Here is a 14950-nt window from a genome sequence, read left to right on the forward strand (position 1 = left end):
TATGCATGTAACATGTACATATGTGTGTGTAACATTGTATTACATATATGCCTATATGTTATTAAATCTTTCTTCCAAAAGCCGCTGAGCCCCACCACCACGAGTAAGCTTTTTGCCAGCCACCCGCCTGAGTTAGGCCCAAATGAATACACAGAAACTTGAAACTTGTATTAGGTTCAAAGCTGCTTGGCCAATGACTAGGATTCTCATCTGTTAGCTGTCTCAATTATCATAAATCTATACATTTTATAAGACTTATCTTATCGGATGCCTTATTGACGTCCCTCCTTGCTGGTGGATTACATCCTGCTGCTGGAGGAGGCAAAGGGGAAAGAGAGGCCCTTCCTGTTTCATCTTCGCTTAAATATGAGTCTCCTTGCTATGTCACTTCCTGCCTGGATCAGCACTTCTCTACTACATTTCCCAGAATCCTCTTTGACTCCTAGGTCCCATCTACTTGCTGTTTCATTGGCCAAACAGTATTTTATTTAACAATCAATAAGATAAACATACACAGTACATTCCCCATCACCTATATATAATGCCTACATCTATATGCCTATAATAATCAAAAAAGAAGTCAGAGTTTAGGAGGGAGAATGGGGAAACAGAAGGAGCTGATGATAGTTACATAGTTGTAGTACTTATATATAAAGTTCTCAAAAAAATAAAATAGTGTGAAAAATTGTACAAAAATTTCAAGGAATTAATACAAATATTATCTCAAAAAACACTTTTAGGGCTTAGAGAGATGTCTCAGTTGGGAACATTCTTGCCATGCAAGCATGAAGACCTGAATATGGGCCCCAAGCATGCAGAAGCCATGCAAGGAGGTAGGGTCTGTTACCACAGCTCTGGGAGTCCTGACAGCAAAGCTACTCAAATGGGAAAGCTCTGTGTTCAGTGAGAGACCCTGTCTCAAAAAAAAAAAGGTGGAGAGGGATAGAGGAAGACACCCAACAATAACCGTGAGCCTCCGCATGCACACACCACATCCATGCTCATTCATGTCCATTTGTACCTCCCACATGCAACAATATAAAAACATCACACACACACACACACACACACACACACACACACACACAGAGAGAGAGAGAGAGAGAGAGAGAGAGAGAGAGAGAGAGAGAGAGAGAGAGAGAGAGAGAGAGAGAGAGAGATGTGTGCAAACTGATGAACACTGTGGCCTATTCTAGGCAACCTTAACTGTGTTCAGACCACTTATATTACCTAGCCTAACCACTGGGTAAAACTACCCGTCACAAACCCCACTATATATAAAGTGTTGAATGTGTCATTAACAGAGTGACTATTTCTCTTTACAAAAGCCCTGTCACACTGTACATTGCTGGGTAATTTGAGGAATGGAATGGCACCAATTGGAGGCTGGATTGTGGCTTCTGGCTGGTTCATGGGAGCCGGCGGGGGGGTATCATGTTATGTATTCCTGGTGTAGACAACATTCAAAATTCCAAGGACAAATTTCTGTTGAGTACTACCGCTTTCCCACAACTGTAAAAGTAAAATGAAAAAATCGTAAGTCCAACCATGTAAAGTCAAGGACTGTCTCTAGTGAGTAGGACTACTTCATAGTAAGCTATGACTCCAGGCAGCAATGGCCACACCTAGTCATTGTTGGTATTCATTCACCCTCTGCATGAATATTTCCTGTGGGTAATTCATTTGATATACTTCTTGAAATTGGGATTGGCTAGGTAGGTTGCAATTTTAATATTGCATTTTTTGTATGTATAGCAAAAAGTTAAATTATTCATATTTTCATTAAATTTTAAAAATAAAAAACAATTAAATTTCATACCCATTAATCATCTGTAAATGAAAGCTAGCAAAGGCTGCTATCCTACGGGGCCGCCTGCTTGGAGGACACAGATGTGAAAGCTGTATTTCCATGTTGAAGAATCACCACAGGATAGAAAAATGAATCATCTATAAAAATTTAAACACAGAGGGGATGATTTTGTTTAAAATTTAAAAATCTTTCCCATATTTCTTTTCTAGTTATAAACATTTTTATATAGTTTAAAAAATAAAAATTCCCACTTTACCTATGTGTATACATCTATTTTTTTCAATATTACAAAAAATGAGTTGACATTTATTAAATGTTTGTTGTATGTCAGGAGAACTACTCAAGTGCTTCATTTATAGATACATATAAACATGTGCACACTCACACACACACACACACACACACACACACACACACACACACACACACACACAAAATAAGTCATTTAAAATTCTCCAAGGCCCTATGATATAATTACCATTACTGACAACAGTTGATACATGGAAAAAGTAAGATACTGAGAAAGTTGGGAACTTGTCCAGCATTTACAGTTAGAGATTGATGAAGTGAGGGTTCAGTCCTCACTGTGTATTTACAGGCTTGTGCACATAACCATGTTACCCGGGGTAGGTAGAAATGAATGGGTGTGTTTGTAAGGTGCATATATTCTATTTTGGAAGACACCGTACTTGGGCTGAGCTTGGTGGCACCGTTTTGCGTTTGGCACTGTGCTTTAACTATTTTAACCATTTCCACAGGATGACTCTGTATCATGGAGTACAGTCTTGCTGTTGGGCAGCTGTTACCACTGTCCATCTCTGGACATCGTTGCCAAATGAAATGTAGAAGGAACAGACCCAGGAAACAGCAGTTCTGTCCCTGTCTCCCCCATTCTACTCAGTTTCTCTCTTGTCCTATCTACTTTCTGCCTCAGTCGTCTCTGTGTGCACATTTGTTGATGTTATTATGAAGTACTCAGTTTCCATTCACTTTATACAGACTGATATTTTTAACGTATTCACATTTCAATTCTCATTCAGAGCACAGAGTTGAAGTTCAGCTCAGCCTTTTGCTGGATTATCAGGAAGTCCTTATTAAGTGCATTTAGATTACTGAGGCTTTACCAATAATTTCTGTTATGTTATCCTCCTACCATGACTGCTGTGCGTTAATTGAATATTGTTGATGCTAACTCCGTGTTTTAGACTGGGATGCTTGTTGTAATATGGCTTGTCTTTGACCTTCAAAAATATACCGGTCATTCTCGTGAGCGCTTGCAAACTATTTTAGATTCTTTTCAATCCTCTTAGCCTTTTAGATTATCAGAAGCATGAGGATTACCCATCAAGAACCAAATGGCAGATGTCAGGGATTCTGCCTATCTCTTTTAGAATGCCCAGACCATCAATTTCTTACATTATTGTTTTCAGGAACTCTGGGTTCCGAGGAATGGAGAAGAATGTTGATTTTGATGGAATAAAGCAACAAGGTTATAACTAACTCTCTCAAACAACCTCGGAGGAATGCATTTATTCTATTTAAAGACATAGTAGTAGAGCTTGGGAGATGGCTCAGTATACAGAAGTGCTTGCTACTCAAGCATAAAGATGAGAGTTCAAGTCTCCAGCACCGCCTTTAAAAGGTTGTGTAGTCAGTGTACCTAAAATCCCACTTCTGTGGGAGGAGGGTAGAAAGACAAGGACTACTGAAGCTTGCTGGCTACTAGCCTATCTGTAGGTTCAGCGAGAGATCCTGTCTCAAGGGAGAAAGAGACATAGTGAGAGATCAGTACACAGTAACCTCTTGATACAAAAACATGAACGTGTGTGTAGATACTACACAATTTACATACACAGATACACACACAAGGGGGTATAGTTGGAAAGAATGACTAGTATCAGCAAAATCCATCTCTCCTCTTATGTCATGATATGAGCTATAAGTCAAGTAATTCGGTGTGGCTCCTCCACAATGTGTGTGTGACGGAAAGGAAACTGCCAAACTAACTCGATATCCCCACCTACTAACTAATATTGACTAAGGGATTGCATAGAAAACAATCATGGGAGGACACTGGGTTTAGATGAATCTACCTGATGTCTTCCAGGGAACATTTCCTGGGCCTGGGTTTTCTAAATCATCCATTTAATGTCCTAGGAAGATCACTCCTCTACACAGGAAACCAGTGCCATCCACTGGGCCTCACATGGTAACTTCAGTACGTAAACTCAGATGTAGCTGAAGACGAATTGCAACAGAAAGGGAAAAATTACTTTATCTTAGCTTGAACATATTTGTTACAACATGCCTGGCAATATTGTTCCTTGAGGAAGAATAATAAAGAAAATTAGGTTTGGCATCATCTTTTATTATAGATTTGTCTGATTACAAGGAAGGAATCGGAAGGTTGAGTTTTTCTAAGTCGAACTCACGATGATTTGAACTGCAACCATCTCATTATTATCTTCTTACCAAAGACAAATGTTGTCATGATGCTGGCATGCATGCTTGTACACACACACACACACACACACACACACACACACACACACACACACACACATGTGCAAGTAGCATAGGAGAGGCAGAAGAATAAGTATGTTAGCAAGAATGGAATAGATAATTGCTTACTAACAGTATTTCTGGGAGAGGAGAGACAGAGAACGAGAGAGACAGAGACAGAGAGGGGGGGGGAGTCTAGCTTGAAAGTTGTGGTTGTATGAATTACAGTGCACTTGAGACTGTTTTAAGTTATCATTGTCCCTTCCAACCAGTTTTTCAGGAATTAAGCTAGAATTTTCAAAGGGTGATAGCCTGTACCATTTACAAAAGTCCCTTGGTGATTGTGTAGCCCTTAACGGTCACCCCAGGAACTCTTGACATGACCTGACACTTTAGCATTCAGGTATCCTTTGAGAGTCACTGACTGCACTTATCCTACTAACTAAAAACAAACAAGTAAACAAACAAAAAAATTGAAAAAAATCTAACCAATCAGTGGTGAGCTCAGTTCAGTTCATTTTTTAGAAAGTTTGGAACAAATATGACTTGGGATGTTTTTCAACTACATTCCTGCAAGACTATTGTAGAGCAACATGGAGAATTAGAGAAAGTTCTAGTATCTTTATTAAAAACAAACAAACAAACATGTATTGTCTAGGAAGGATGGACTTGAGAACTTAAAGCAAGAGATTTAACAGTCTGAATTAGATGCATGAAAATGAGCAAAAACATCAAAGTAAGACATGTTAACATAGACATTAAGTTATTTAAAGTGGTGTGACATCAATCACCTATTTTAAAATTTTCAACTGTTTTGGATCCTGGTCACTCCTTAGAGATGAATGTCCCATGTCACCAGCTTGCCTTGATTATCTTGGGACCCTATAATTAGCAGTGAAACTCGCATGTTCTTACAGTCCCTTCAGCCCTGAGTATTTTAGAATGACTTGCTGCTCCAAGTTTGAGACACCATTTTCATGATCACTACCTTATGACTTGTATGATGTACAAATGAATTTAATTTTGTTCTGTTTCATCAGCTTCCTCTTACTGTGTAAGAAATGTAATGAGTAGCAAATTGGTTTCGAAGCATGCATGCTTGCTTTCCAAGGAAGGAGACAAAATGCTATTGAAAGCAGTTATATTTGATGCTTAAAGTGGTCGCTCCTAAACTGGGATGCTTGGCCAGTGATCAGATATTCCAGAAAAGCATTTTAATTGATCACGGTGTCTGGCTTTGAAATGCCCTTGTATGTGCCTGGGAGATCCATTTTTTGGACACATATCTTTCTTAAGGAAAATTCTCTCCAAGGGAAAGGAAGAAGGAACAGGTGTGAAGTCATGTTCTCATCTAATTAAAGACTAAACATTTCTTTTTCTTACACAAGTGTTTCATACCATTCATTTCTCTCTAAGCCTTTTAAAAAATTGTATCTAAATATACATTCTGATGTCTTCTGTTGTCATTTTGTGAAATTTAAAAGCTAATATTGGACTGGAGATCAGGCTCACTAGCAGACAACTCGTTCAGGGCCTGACATCAATTCAGAGCAACATGATCAAGTTGTCTGTTGTTTTCACTTAATCATCAATCCACACGATATTTCAAAATATAATGCTTGGTCTACATGCATCACTATTGATGTGGTGCTCAACTCCGTGGTGGTAAAAAGTTCTTCTGTGTTTGGGTCTTCTTATTTGGTTTAAATGTCTTTCTTTTGTCCTATTTTTGTTAGATAAAAAATAACATAGATACAAATAAGTACGTTGTGGCACCATTATACTTAATATAATATAAATAGATAAGTATAACAATTACATATTTACTTATATGTGATAGCATCATATATTTACACCAGGTTAACCATCTTGATGACCCCATGGTGAAACATGCAGTCCACTTCCCTCTACCCTCCGGCAGGTGCAGGATATGAGTGCTGTCTGCATGAGGCTCATGTGCATCATCCCACCAGAACTGTTCTGTTGTTCTTAGCCTCTTACTCTTTGAACACCTCCTTATTTCTCCCTCCCCTCATCATTTGCCAGCTTCCAGAACTGCTACTCTCCTCTCAACTTCTATGGAAGTTCTTAAAGAGATGCTTACGCGAGTGAGAACATGTGCATCTTGTGTCTGTTTGCATAGTTTATTCAGGTCTATTGATGTCACACATGACCGGATTTCAATTTCTGTAGACAAATAATATCCCATTATGTATACACATCACATTTTCATTATGTCTTAGTCAGTTAATGGACATTTACAGGCTTTTGTTCATAGAACTGCAGTAAACTTGGATGTGTAAAATCTCTGTGACATAATGAGTCATGTTCTCTAGATACATACTTAGTAGTAGGATTGCTGAATGACATGGCAGTTAAATCCTTAATTTTTAGGACCCTTCATACCAATTTCTACAATTGTTGTATTTGTTGACGTCCCATAAACAGTATACAGGATTTCCTTTCCCATACTTGCTGATGCTCACTTATTATTATTATTCTTACAGCTTTACTTATTGGAAGAACAGAATAATGACATTTTGATATATATCTCCTGGATGTTGAGTTCTTTCATACACCTGCTGTCCATTTGTAAGTCTTTTGAGAAATGCCTACTTACATTTTCTGGTTCTTGGTATACCCAGAATGTCCTTTGCAGGTGATAAGAAGGTAGAAAGAGAAGTATTGGAAAACCATAGTAGTGAACTTTTCATTCATACCTGGGAAAACATTAAAGGAATGGTGTTCTGGGCAATACCACAGCCATAATGCCACAGTTTGCTAGAGACGCTGTCCATGATCTTTCAAGTAGTGATGAGGCCATTGACACTGGCTGTGATGATCAGAAAGATGCTGAAGTTGTGATGGGTGATGTTGGCCAGTGTGGCCTGATAGTTGGTGGTACAGGGACATTGCTGATACTCTTGATTTGAAGGTGTCTGTTTTCTTCAAAACTTTAACTTCATCTCATTCTCTGTTGACTAGTAAAGTTTCTGGGGCTAAATCTGGAAATGGTTTGATAATTGTTCCCTTGCATTAGAGTATCAATTTCTTCTTACTGCTCTTTCATAATTTTCTCTTTTCCTTTAAGTTTTGACAACTTAATTATAACATGCCTCCTTTGAGTCCTTGTTGTGCTCATCCTTTTAGGGTTCATTTGTTTTTGTGAATTTGGGTACAATTTTTTCTTGTTTTATTTTCCTTCTTTTCCTATTTTCTTCTTTCCTTCTTTTTTCATTGTTCAACTTACTGGAAATTTACAAGTGATTTCCCTTTCATTTGGTTCAATTAAATCTGTAAAAAACTTTTACTTGATTGTTTTGTTAAGATATTGAACTATCTACCTCTATTATTTCCATTTGGTTCTTTTAAAAACTACTATTTCGGTTATTTTTAAATATTTATTTATGCTCTCTGTGTGGGTTTGTGTGTGTGTGTGTGTGTGTGTGTGTGTGTGTGTCATGCAGAGGTATGCATTTATTCACATATGAGGAGGCCAGAATTGGGTGTTCTCTTCTGCCACATTGATGATGCTTTGGGGTAGAATGTCTCCTTGCAGCTCATGCTTTCAGAGAGAGACTAGAAACTAGTAATCACCAGTGATCCTCCTTTCCCTGCCCTTCTCAGAGCTGAGAATCTAAGTGTGCACAAGATGCCTGCCTTAGTACAGTGATTCTGGGATTTAAACTTTGATCATCCTGCAAGTATAGTGTATACTTAATAATGTATCTATCTATCCAGTCTTTACCACTATTTTAAGGAAGGTTTAATCTCTAAGGAAATAAATATTTAAGGTAAATCATGTGGATGAACCTTCAGTTGGTGTTTCATAGGGTCAAGATATTTTGGGAGAAAGATATGAAATAAAGTTTGAAACTGGACTAAACATGGGATTTTTGCACAAAAGTTTTGTAACAGTGTCTTAATATTCAACACATTGGGTTAAGATTTCTTGACTGAATGAGTGACTAAATACATGAACAATGAACAATGTTATACATACCTAACTTTTAATAACCAAGAACAATGGTTTGCAAAACAGGCAAACATAAAAGATTATGATTTGCATTTTGGCACTAAGAGGATTTTTGGATGACAGAGGGTTACACTTCTGCTACCAAATTTCAACTTTGCTAGCAATTAACTGTGTATATAATTATGTAACCTCTGAGTAGTATTTATACAATTGTTAGATGGATAACTCTAATAGTAGTGACTGGGATTTTTTCCAATGTTAAATAAAAGTCATTAATATAAAGACTCATCATTGGTCAATGAGCAGAGAGGAAGAGACTCTGGAAGGTTGATTTTTGAAAGAGACATCTATATCATACTCCTTCACTGCAATGTTCAGGGATCATTGTGAAGCAGGATCAAAAAGATTGTAAGAGTCAGAGATAGTAGACATCTGCCTCAAGGCAGTATGTGGGGGCCATCACAGGACCATAGATGTGTGAACTCCCTGTGGCTGTGATTACAAGCTCAGAACCCAGCAAAATCAACATAACCAAAATCGCAGCATGGAAATGGGAAGGGCTCAGGGAGTCCCCCTGCTTGTTGGGGATTCATTGGTAGTTGATGGCTGCTGGTAGATTGAAAGTGAGGTTTTCCTAAGGATGTGTTCTAGGAAAGGCTACATACACTCCAGTAGGTGGTCATCTACCCATGCAGCAGCACTAAATAGACTCATGGGTTTAAAAACGGGAACATAAAGTTGTAAAGGAAAACTGTTAGCCGAATATGGGCGGGATTGGAGAGAAGAGGTTGAGAGGTAGTTCAAAATTTATTACATGAAATTATTACATGAAATAAATAAAATAGTAAATGCAAATCTTTAGGAAGGATGTTTACAACTGTCATTATTGAAAGTATTTATAAAATCATTTTATCAAATTTTCAATACTGTTGAGGTCTTTCATAAAGATGGTTACTTTAAGCATACTCTAACAGTGTATGTAAACACACTCTTTGAACCTGGCCTTGAGAGCTCAGGCCAATGCGTATCAGAAAAATAATCTAAAAGTAATCTTTTACTGTTGTTATAAATGATTTACACTTGAAGATTATAATCACTCTTTGTCATGTTTGGTGACCTTGGCTTATTTACATCATTGTCAAAGCTCAATCATTATTGTATTTGTGTTCTTGACACCTATCTAGTGACTGCTCGAGTCGTCTTGTGTCTAATGTATTTGTGTTTAGAAGAATGAGCCTCTCCCTAATTAACTTTAACTGCTACGAAAAGATTATGCTGTGGGTTGACACTGCCACTCTATTTTATGTCGCTGTTTATTTGGCGCTTAAGGGTGCACTTCATCATTTAGTCTAATAAACTATCAAATGATAGATTGTTCTGGAAGACAGAATTGGCTTTGATAGTTAAAAACAGACTGCTTTACATAAAAGTGTTGAAATAATCTTGAAAATCATCACATGTCTAAAAAATGAAATCCATTTAAAAGACATTCAAAACTTTAATGAACATTGACACACTTCTTGAAACTTAGTTTTGTAAATGGCAATAAATTAGTAGAAAAGATGAATTTTGATGGTGAAGAATAGATTGTCTTTATGGGCAGGGATATTGTAGTTGACATTTACATTCAAGATCATGAAACACAAGGAGTATATGAGAGGGGAGAGATAAGAGCTTTTGATGTGGAGATTAGCATTTTGGTTATTGCTTTTTTAAAAACACATAATCCAGCATACTTATGAAAATGCTGATACTGGTAATGAGAAAGCAGACACAGCAAATAGAATCATAGATGTCAAAGAACTTATAGTAGGGTGAGATATAGCTACAGGCTGATAGATATGGGAATGAAGTCCCACTTAACCATGATACTTTGGAAATAAGAAAATTATATGCTATTTTTAGTAAGTCATAGAGATGATTCATTTTTTTTAGAACTTAAAATTTGTTCTTTCTATATTCAACAATAAAACATTGCTGTTCACTATTGTCCCCTCCTGTGAAATGGGCATTATTATCATGATTTGTATGTTTTGTCATAGTCACTGTGGGAATTAGATAAGAAAGAACCAAGTGTTAATGGTTCAGTATGTGAAGCTGTCATCATTAGTACTATCAGCTGCTCTACAGCCACCTTCACCATCATTATTGGAAGCCCTGAAGTCTCTTGGTCTGTGTAGGGTACCACAAACTTGGTAACTATGAGGAATGGAAATGTCTTTCACATAGCTTTGGAAATTGAGACGCTGAGCCCAACATGGCAGGAGATTCTCTGTGTGGTCCAGGTGTATTTTTGGGGAGTATAAGGAAAGGAGAACGATTGTAATTAAATAATAATCAGACAAAATTGTATCAGTGTGCTCATACTGAATCAATGATAATCCTATATTCTAGATATTCTCTATTACATTTATCTAAAATGTGGAGAAGTGTTGTGGCCTCCCTTTTGATCTGAAAGAAACAGTAGGGCCACTATTTTACCACAGCATGCGACATTATTCATCACAGCAAAATGAGTTGCACAGTATTAAAAGTAGAGGTTAGAGAGAGTGAATTTTTATATTGATAGGCATTGACTCATGTTTTAATATGCATATTTACAGACTTGACTTGCTATTGTTGGTTCTAATAAAAATTAGAAGACCCATACAATACTGATGTTAATTTAATGTTTAGGAAATTTTTGAAAGAATAAGAAAAAGGGATTTGTGGGTTTTTTGCTAACAAAGGTCCAACAGAGGGCATATTATACAGCCATCACTACAAAAAATCACTACAGCACCTTAAAACACACATTTATTATTTTGTATATTTTGGGGGTGAGAGTTGCTTAGCTGGATTGTTCTGGCTCAGGACCTCTCTTGCTTTCAGTCACTGTTGATCAGAATAGCAGTCTCCTCTGAAGGTTCCACCAAGGCCAATCTCACATGGCTGTGGGCAATTCTCAGTGCTTCAGACTGTTGCACTGGTAACACAGTCTTGCTGGTGGCCAAAGTCTGCTCATTCTCAATTCTGTGCCTCTCACAATCTACAAGCTGGTCATGGTAAAATGGGTAATCGATGAAAGAAAGGTAGGAAAGCATGAGGTAGAGAAGTAACTACCTACTCTTGCAAATGGCAATCTACCACTTATGGCACATTCTGCGTCCATGGAGACCAGCCCTGGTACAAAATAGGAGAGTCTTCTACAGATGTGTAAACAGCTGGAGGAAGGAAACACTGGGAGACTGTCATCCTCTGAGGTATTCTTTAGTTTGTAACTTCTGAGAAGAGCTGCTTACTCCTTCAGGAGACTCTCCAGGCTTTAGCGTATCTTGGCAAATGCATGAGAAACTTGTCCACACAGATGCTACTTTTCTTTTCTTCATTGAAGTTCTCCATGGAGGTCTTAGCTTGCTCTGCCAGCCTTGCAAAGATCTGAACTCTCCCCATAGCAAGCTGGAATGGTGCTTTATTGAGGCATTTATATAAGGTACTAACACACTGTCTGCAGCATTTCATCACTGGAGAACCCTCAGAAAGCTCTTTGTACTCGAGGCTTTAAAATAGCTCTTTGGAATTTAGGAGCCACTTTTCTTTTTAATGTATAAAAGAAGAGTGATCAACCTGTCACATCTCCAATAGATTCTATGGAGGAGGTCACAGTAAATTACTTTTGTGTCAAGTTGTCATGTAGAAGAAGTTTTGGTGAAGATAATTCAAAAATAATTCATATATACATATACATGTGTATAATATTCATGGCTTATGGGTACAATTGTAGTTGGTTAAACTTGGAGAAGTTTATTAAAATTATGTATGTTTTTCCTTCAGAGCAGATAAGTTGAGGCATATTTGCACTCTCCTTCCAATTCAACCTGGCTCTGCTTTGATCTTCAGTTATCTTCTTAACATGCAGACTTCATCCTTGCTGAGTAATTGATTCTAAGCATTTGATACATGACAGGCAAGCCACAACCCCAAGTTCTAAAGCCATAGCACTTTACATATCTATCTGTCTATCCTGTGTTTTACAGCTGAATGTGAAGAGTTATATAATTACACCAAGGGAGCAGTAACTTCTTTTCTATTTCCTTAAGCTGCGAATGGCTTGAGAATGGTGTCCAGGGAGAGAATAGCCTGGGTTTGAAGAACGATGCTTCTCTTTCAGCTTATTAACCACATGCGGTGGGTGATATTATTGTTCCCGGTGGTGTGCTCTTCACGTAAGACATGCATCCATCCCTTTGCCATGTGAATGCCAGTGTCTTCTACCAGGCGCAATGTACTTCCCATGCCATGTGATTTTTATCTATACAGCAGGATATAAATCACAACCCATAAACCCTTGTCTAGAAGAAAAGAATTCTCCATCGGCTTGAGCCCCGAACATACTTGTGGCAGGAACAAGCAAAGCTTCAACTACTCTCACTTCTGTGGGAGGGAAATAGACGGATGCTGTTTCAAACTACAGCGATTTTGAGGTTGCTTGTTTGCATAATCAAACAGAGTATGGTTGAGCTGTGCAGGAATCAGGTGCTGCCACGGACCGTGCAGACAACGATGAAGGCTGTCAATCATAAGATGTCTTGTTGCATTTCCTATAAAGAAAGAGCTGCTGTCTCCATCCATCACTTCACACACCATAAAATAGCAAGCAAGAGCACATTCAACTGTCAAGGATATTCATGGTCCTGCATTTCCTCTTGCTCTATAAAAGGTAATCAATAGGCAAGGGAGTGAGAGTTGAAGTTTTGTGTTGTGACCCCAGGGGGTTTAGCCAGCAGAGGGCGCTGCATATCTTCACTGCTCCTTGTCCTTGGTGACCCCAGGTGCAATGTGACCAGCTCCTGTGGCTGTGACCTTGTGTTTCTCCTCATCTATGACAATGGCGAAGTTTTTTTCTTTTTTTTTGATATTTCAAGACTATATTGACTTGATCACTTGATCATAAATAATTACTAATCATTGTAAAAACAGATCTACAATGAGAAAGAACAAATGAGGTGTAAAGTAATAGAAACACTCAGTTTAGAGAGGAAAGTAACATTTGCAAATTAATGTTGTAGCCCAGGGTTGTGCATACAAGGTGACAGATTAGTCCTATTCATCACTGAAATAAAAGGGCAATGGCAGAGAAGCGGGCTCTTACCCAGCAGTATACAGGCAAAGTTTGTTCTCTCAATGTTTTAAATGCAGACAACGGTGAAGTTTTGAGATGCTTAAAGAAGTGAATCTTGGTGCTGAATTTGCAGAGGAATTATCTCAACGTAAAGCTTGAGAACAGTGGCTCTCCATAGCTTGTTAGATAAATAAAAGTTACCAAAATATGGTAATGCTTTATATGAAATAAGTGTATTAGAACTTGTAATGTTATTCAAATACTGAGGTATACTTTTTTTTAATCAAGAGGTCTGCTAACATGTTGTGGTTGACATTCTTGGCTATGATGTTTTTGTTATTTTCATTTACGTTATGTATGTGTTTCTGTGTGAATGTATGTCACATGTATACATTCTTGAAGAAGACAAAGATCCCTTGGAGCTGGCATTTCAGGAGCTGCCTAACTTTGGTGCTGGGACCCAAACTTCAGTCCTCTGCAAGAACATCACATGTTTCCATCGAGCTTTGTTTCCAACCAGAATTTTCCAAACCAGAAAATTCCAAACCAGAATTTTCATTCTAAAGAGATAATCTAACTAGGTTGGCTCTCAGGGCATGGGGCAAGCCTGATTGTCCTCTAAGACACAGCTTCATGCTGTTGTTTTTCTCTGTAAAATGCTTATGCCTGTACAATATAATCTCAGAAGTCAAAAGGCATAGCTTGCATCTATTCATAGTAATTTGCACCTGGATTCTAGGATAGCTTGACTGTTGGTCCAAAAATTATGCTCTATTATTAATTGCATTTTCATATGTGAATTTGACACTTCATTTATAGGCACCATCAATTTAATATGAAATAGAATAACACTTCCCACGTTTAAAAATATTTCACACATACAGGCACCCAAACTTTGCAATGTTGGGCTGGTGGTTAGAATATATGTTATGGAGGAAGACAGAAATCATAATGAATTATCCCTTGCAGATGTATTTTTCATCAAATATGGGAACTCGTGATGGCATCATTTCTTTTCATTGTACGATAGCTGTTTTCCTATCACACTCTGGAAATAAGCACCATTAGAAATGTAGTAGGGACAGACATTGACAAGCCTGGCTTCCCGTCATGCTGCTTGTATTATTGTGCAGGAGGCATCAAACCTCTATAAAATTAAGATCCCTCTTCTGGAACATTTAGATAACCATTTAACTCATGGGATTATCCGTGTAAACTTGTTGTATAAGTGACTCAGCACAGTGTCTGTCACACTGTGAGTCAAGTGTTATTCAAGGATTTATTTTGATGAGCTTCTGTGTTCAGTGAAGGAAGTCTATAAAATTACATAAAAATCATCTCTATTCCACAGTCTCTTAATATGAGCGAATGTCGCACTAAGTGTGATGCCGCTGACCTCTTGAGTCCTTTCCGTTGTAAACTAGGACTGATGCTATAGTCAAAGGACTGCTGGACCTTATGTCAGGAGTATTCAATTTTTTGTAACTACTACTTCTTAATTTTTACAAATCTATATATTATTTTCCCTGGCAATTTGTGGGAGAAGACTCTTTTGTGGTAG

Source organism: Cricetulus griseus, chromosome 4 (assembly GCF_003668045.3).
Source record: "Cricetulus griseus strain 17A/GY chromosome 4, alternate assembly CriGri-PICRH-1.0, whole genome shotgun sequence".
Taxonomy (NCBI): Eukaryota; Metazoa; Chordata; class Mammalia; order Rodentia; family Cricetidae; genus Cricetulus; species Cricetulus griseus.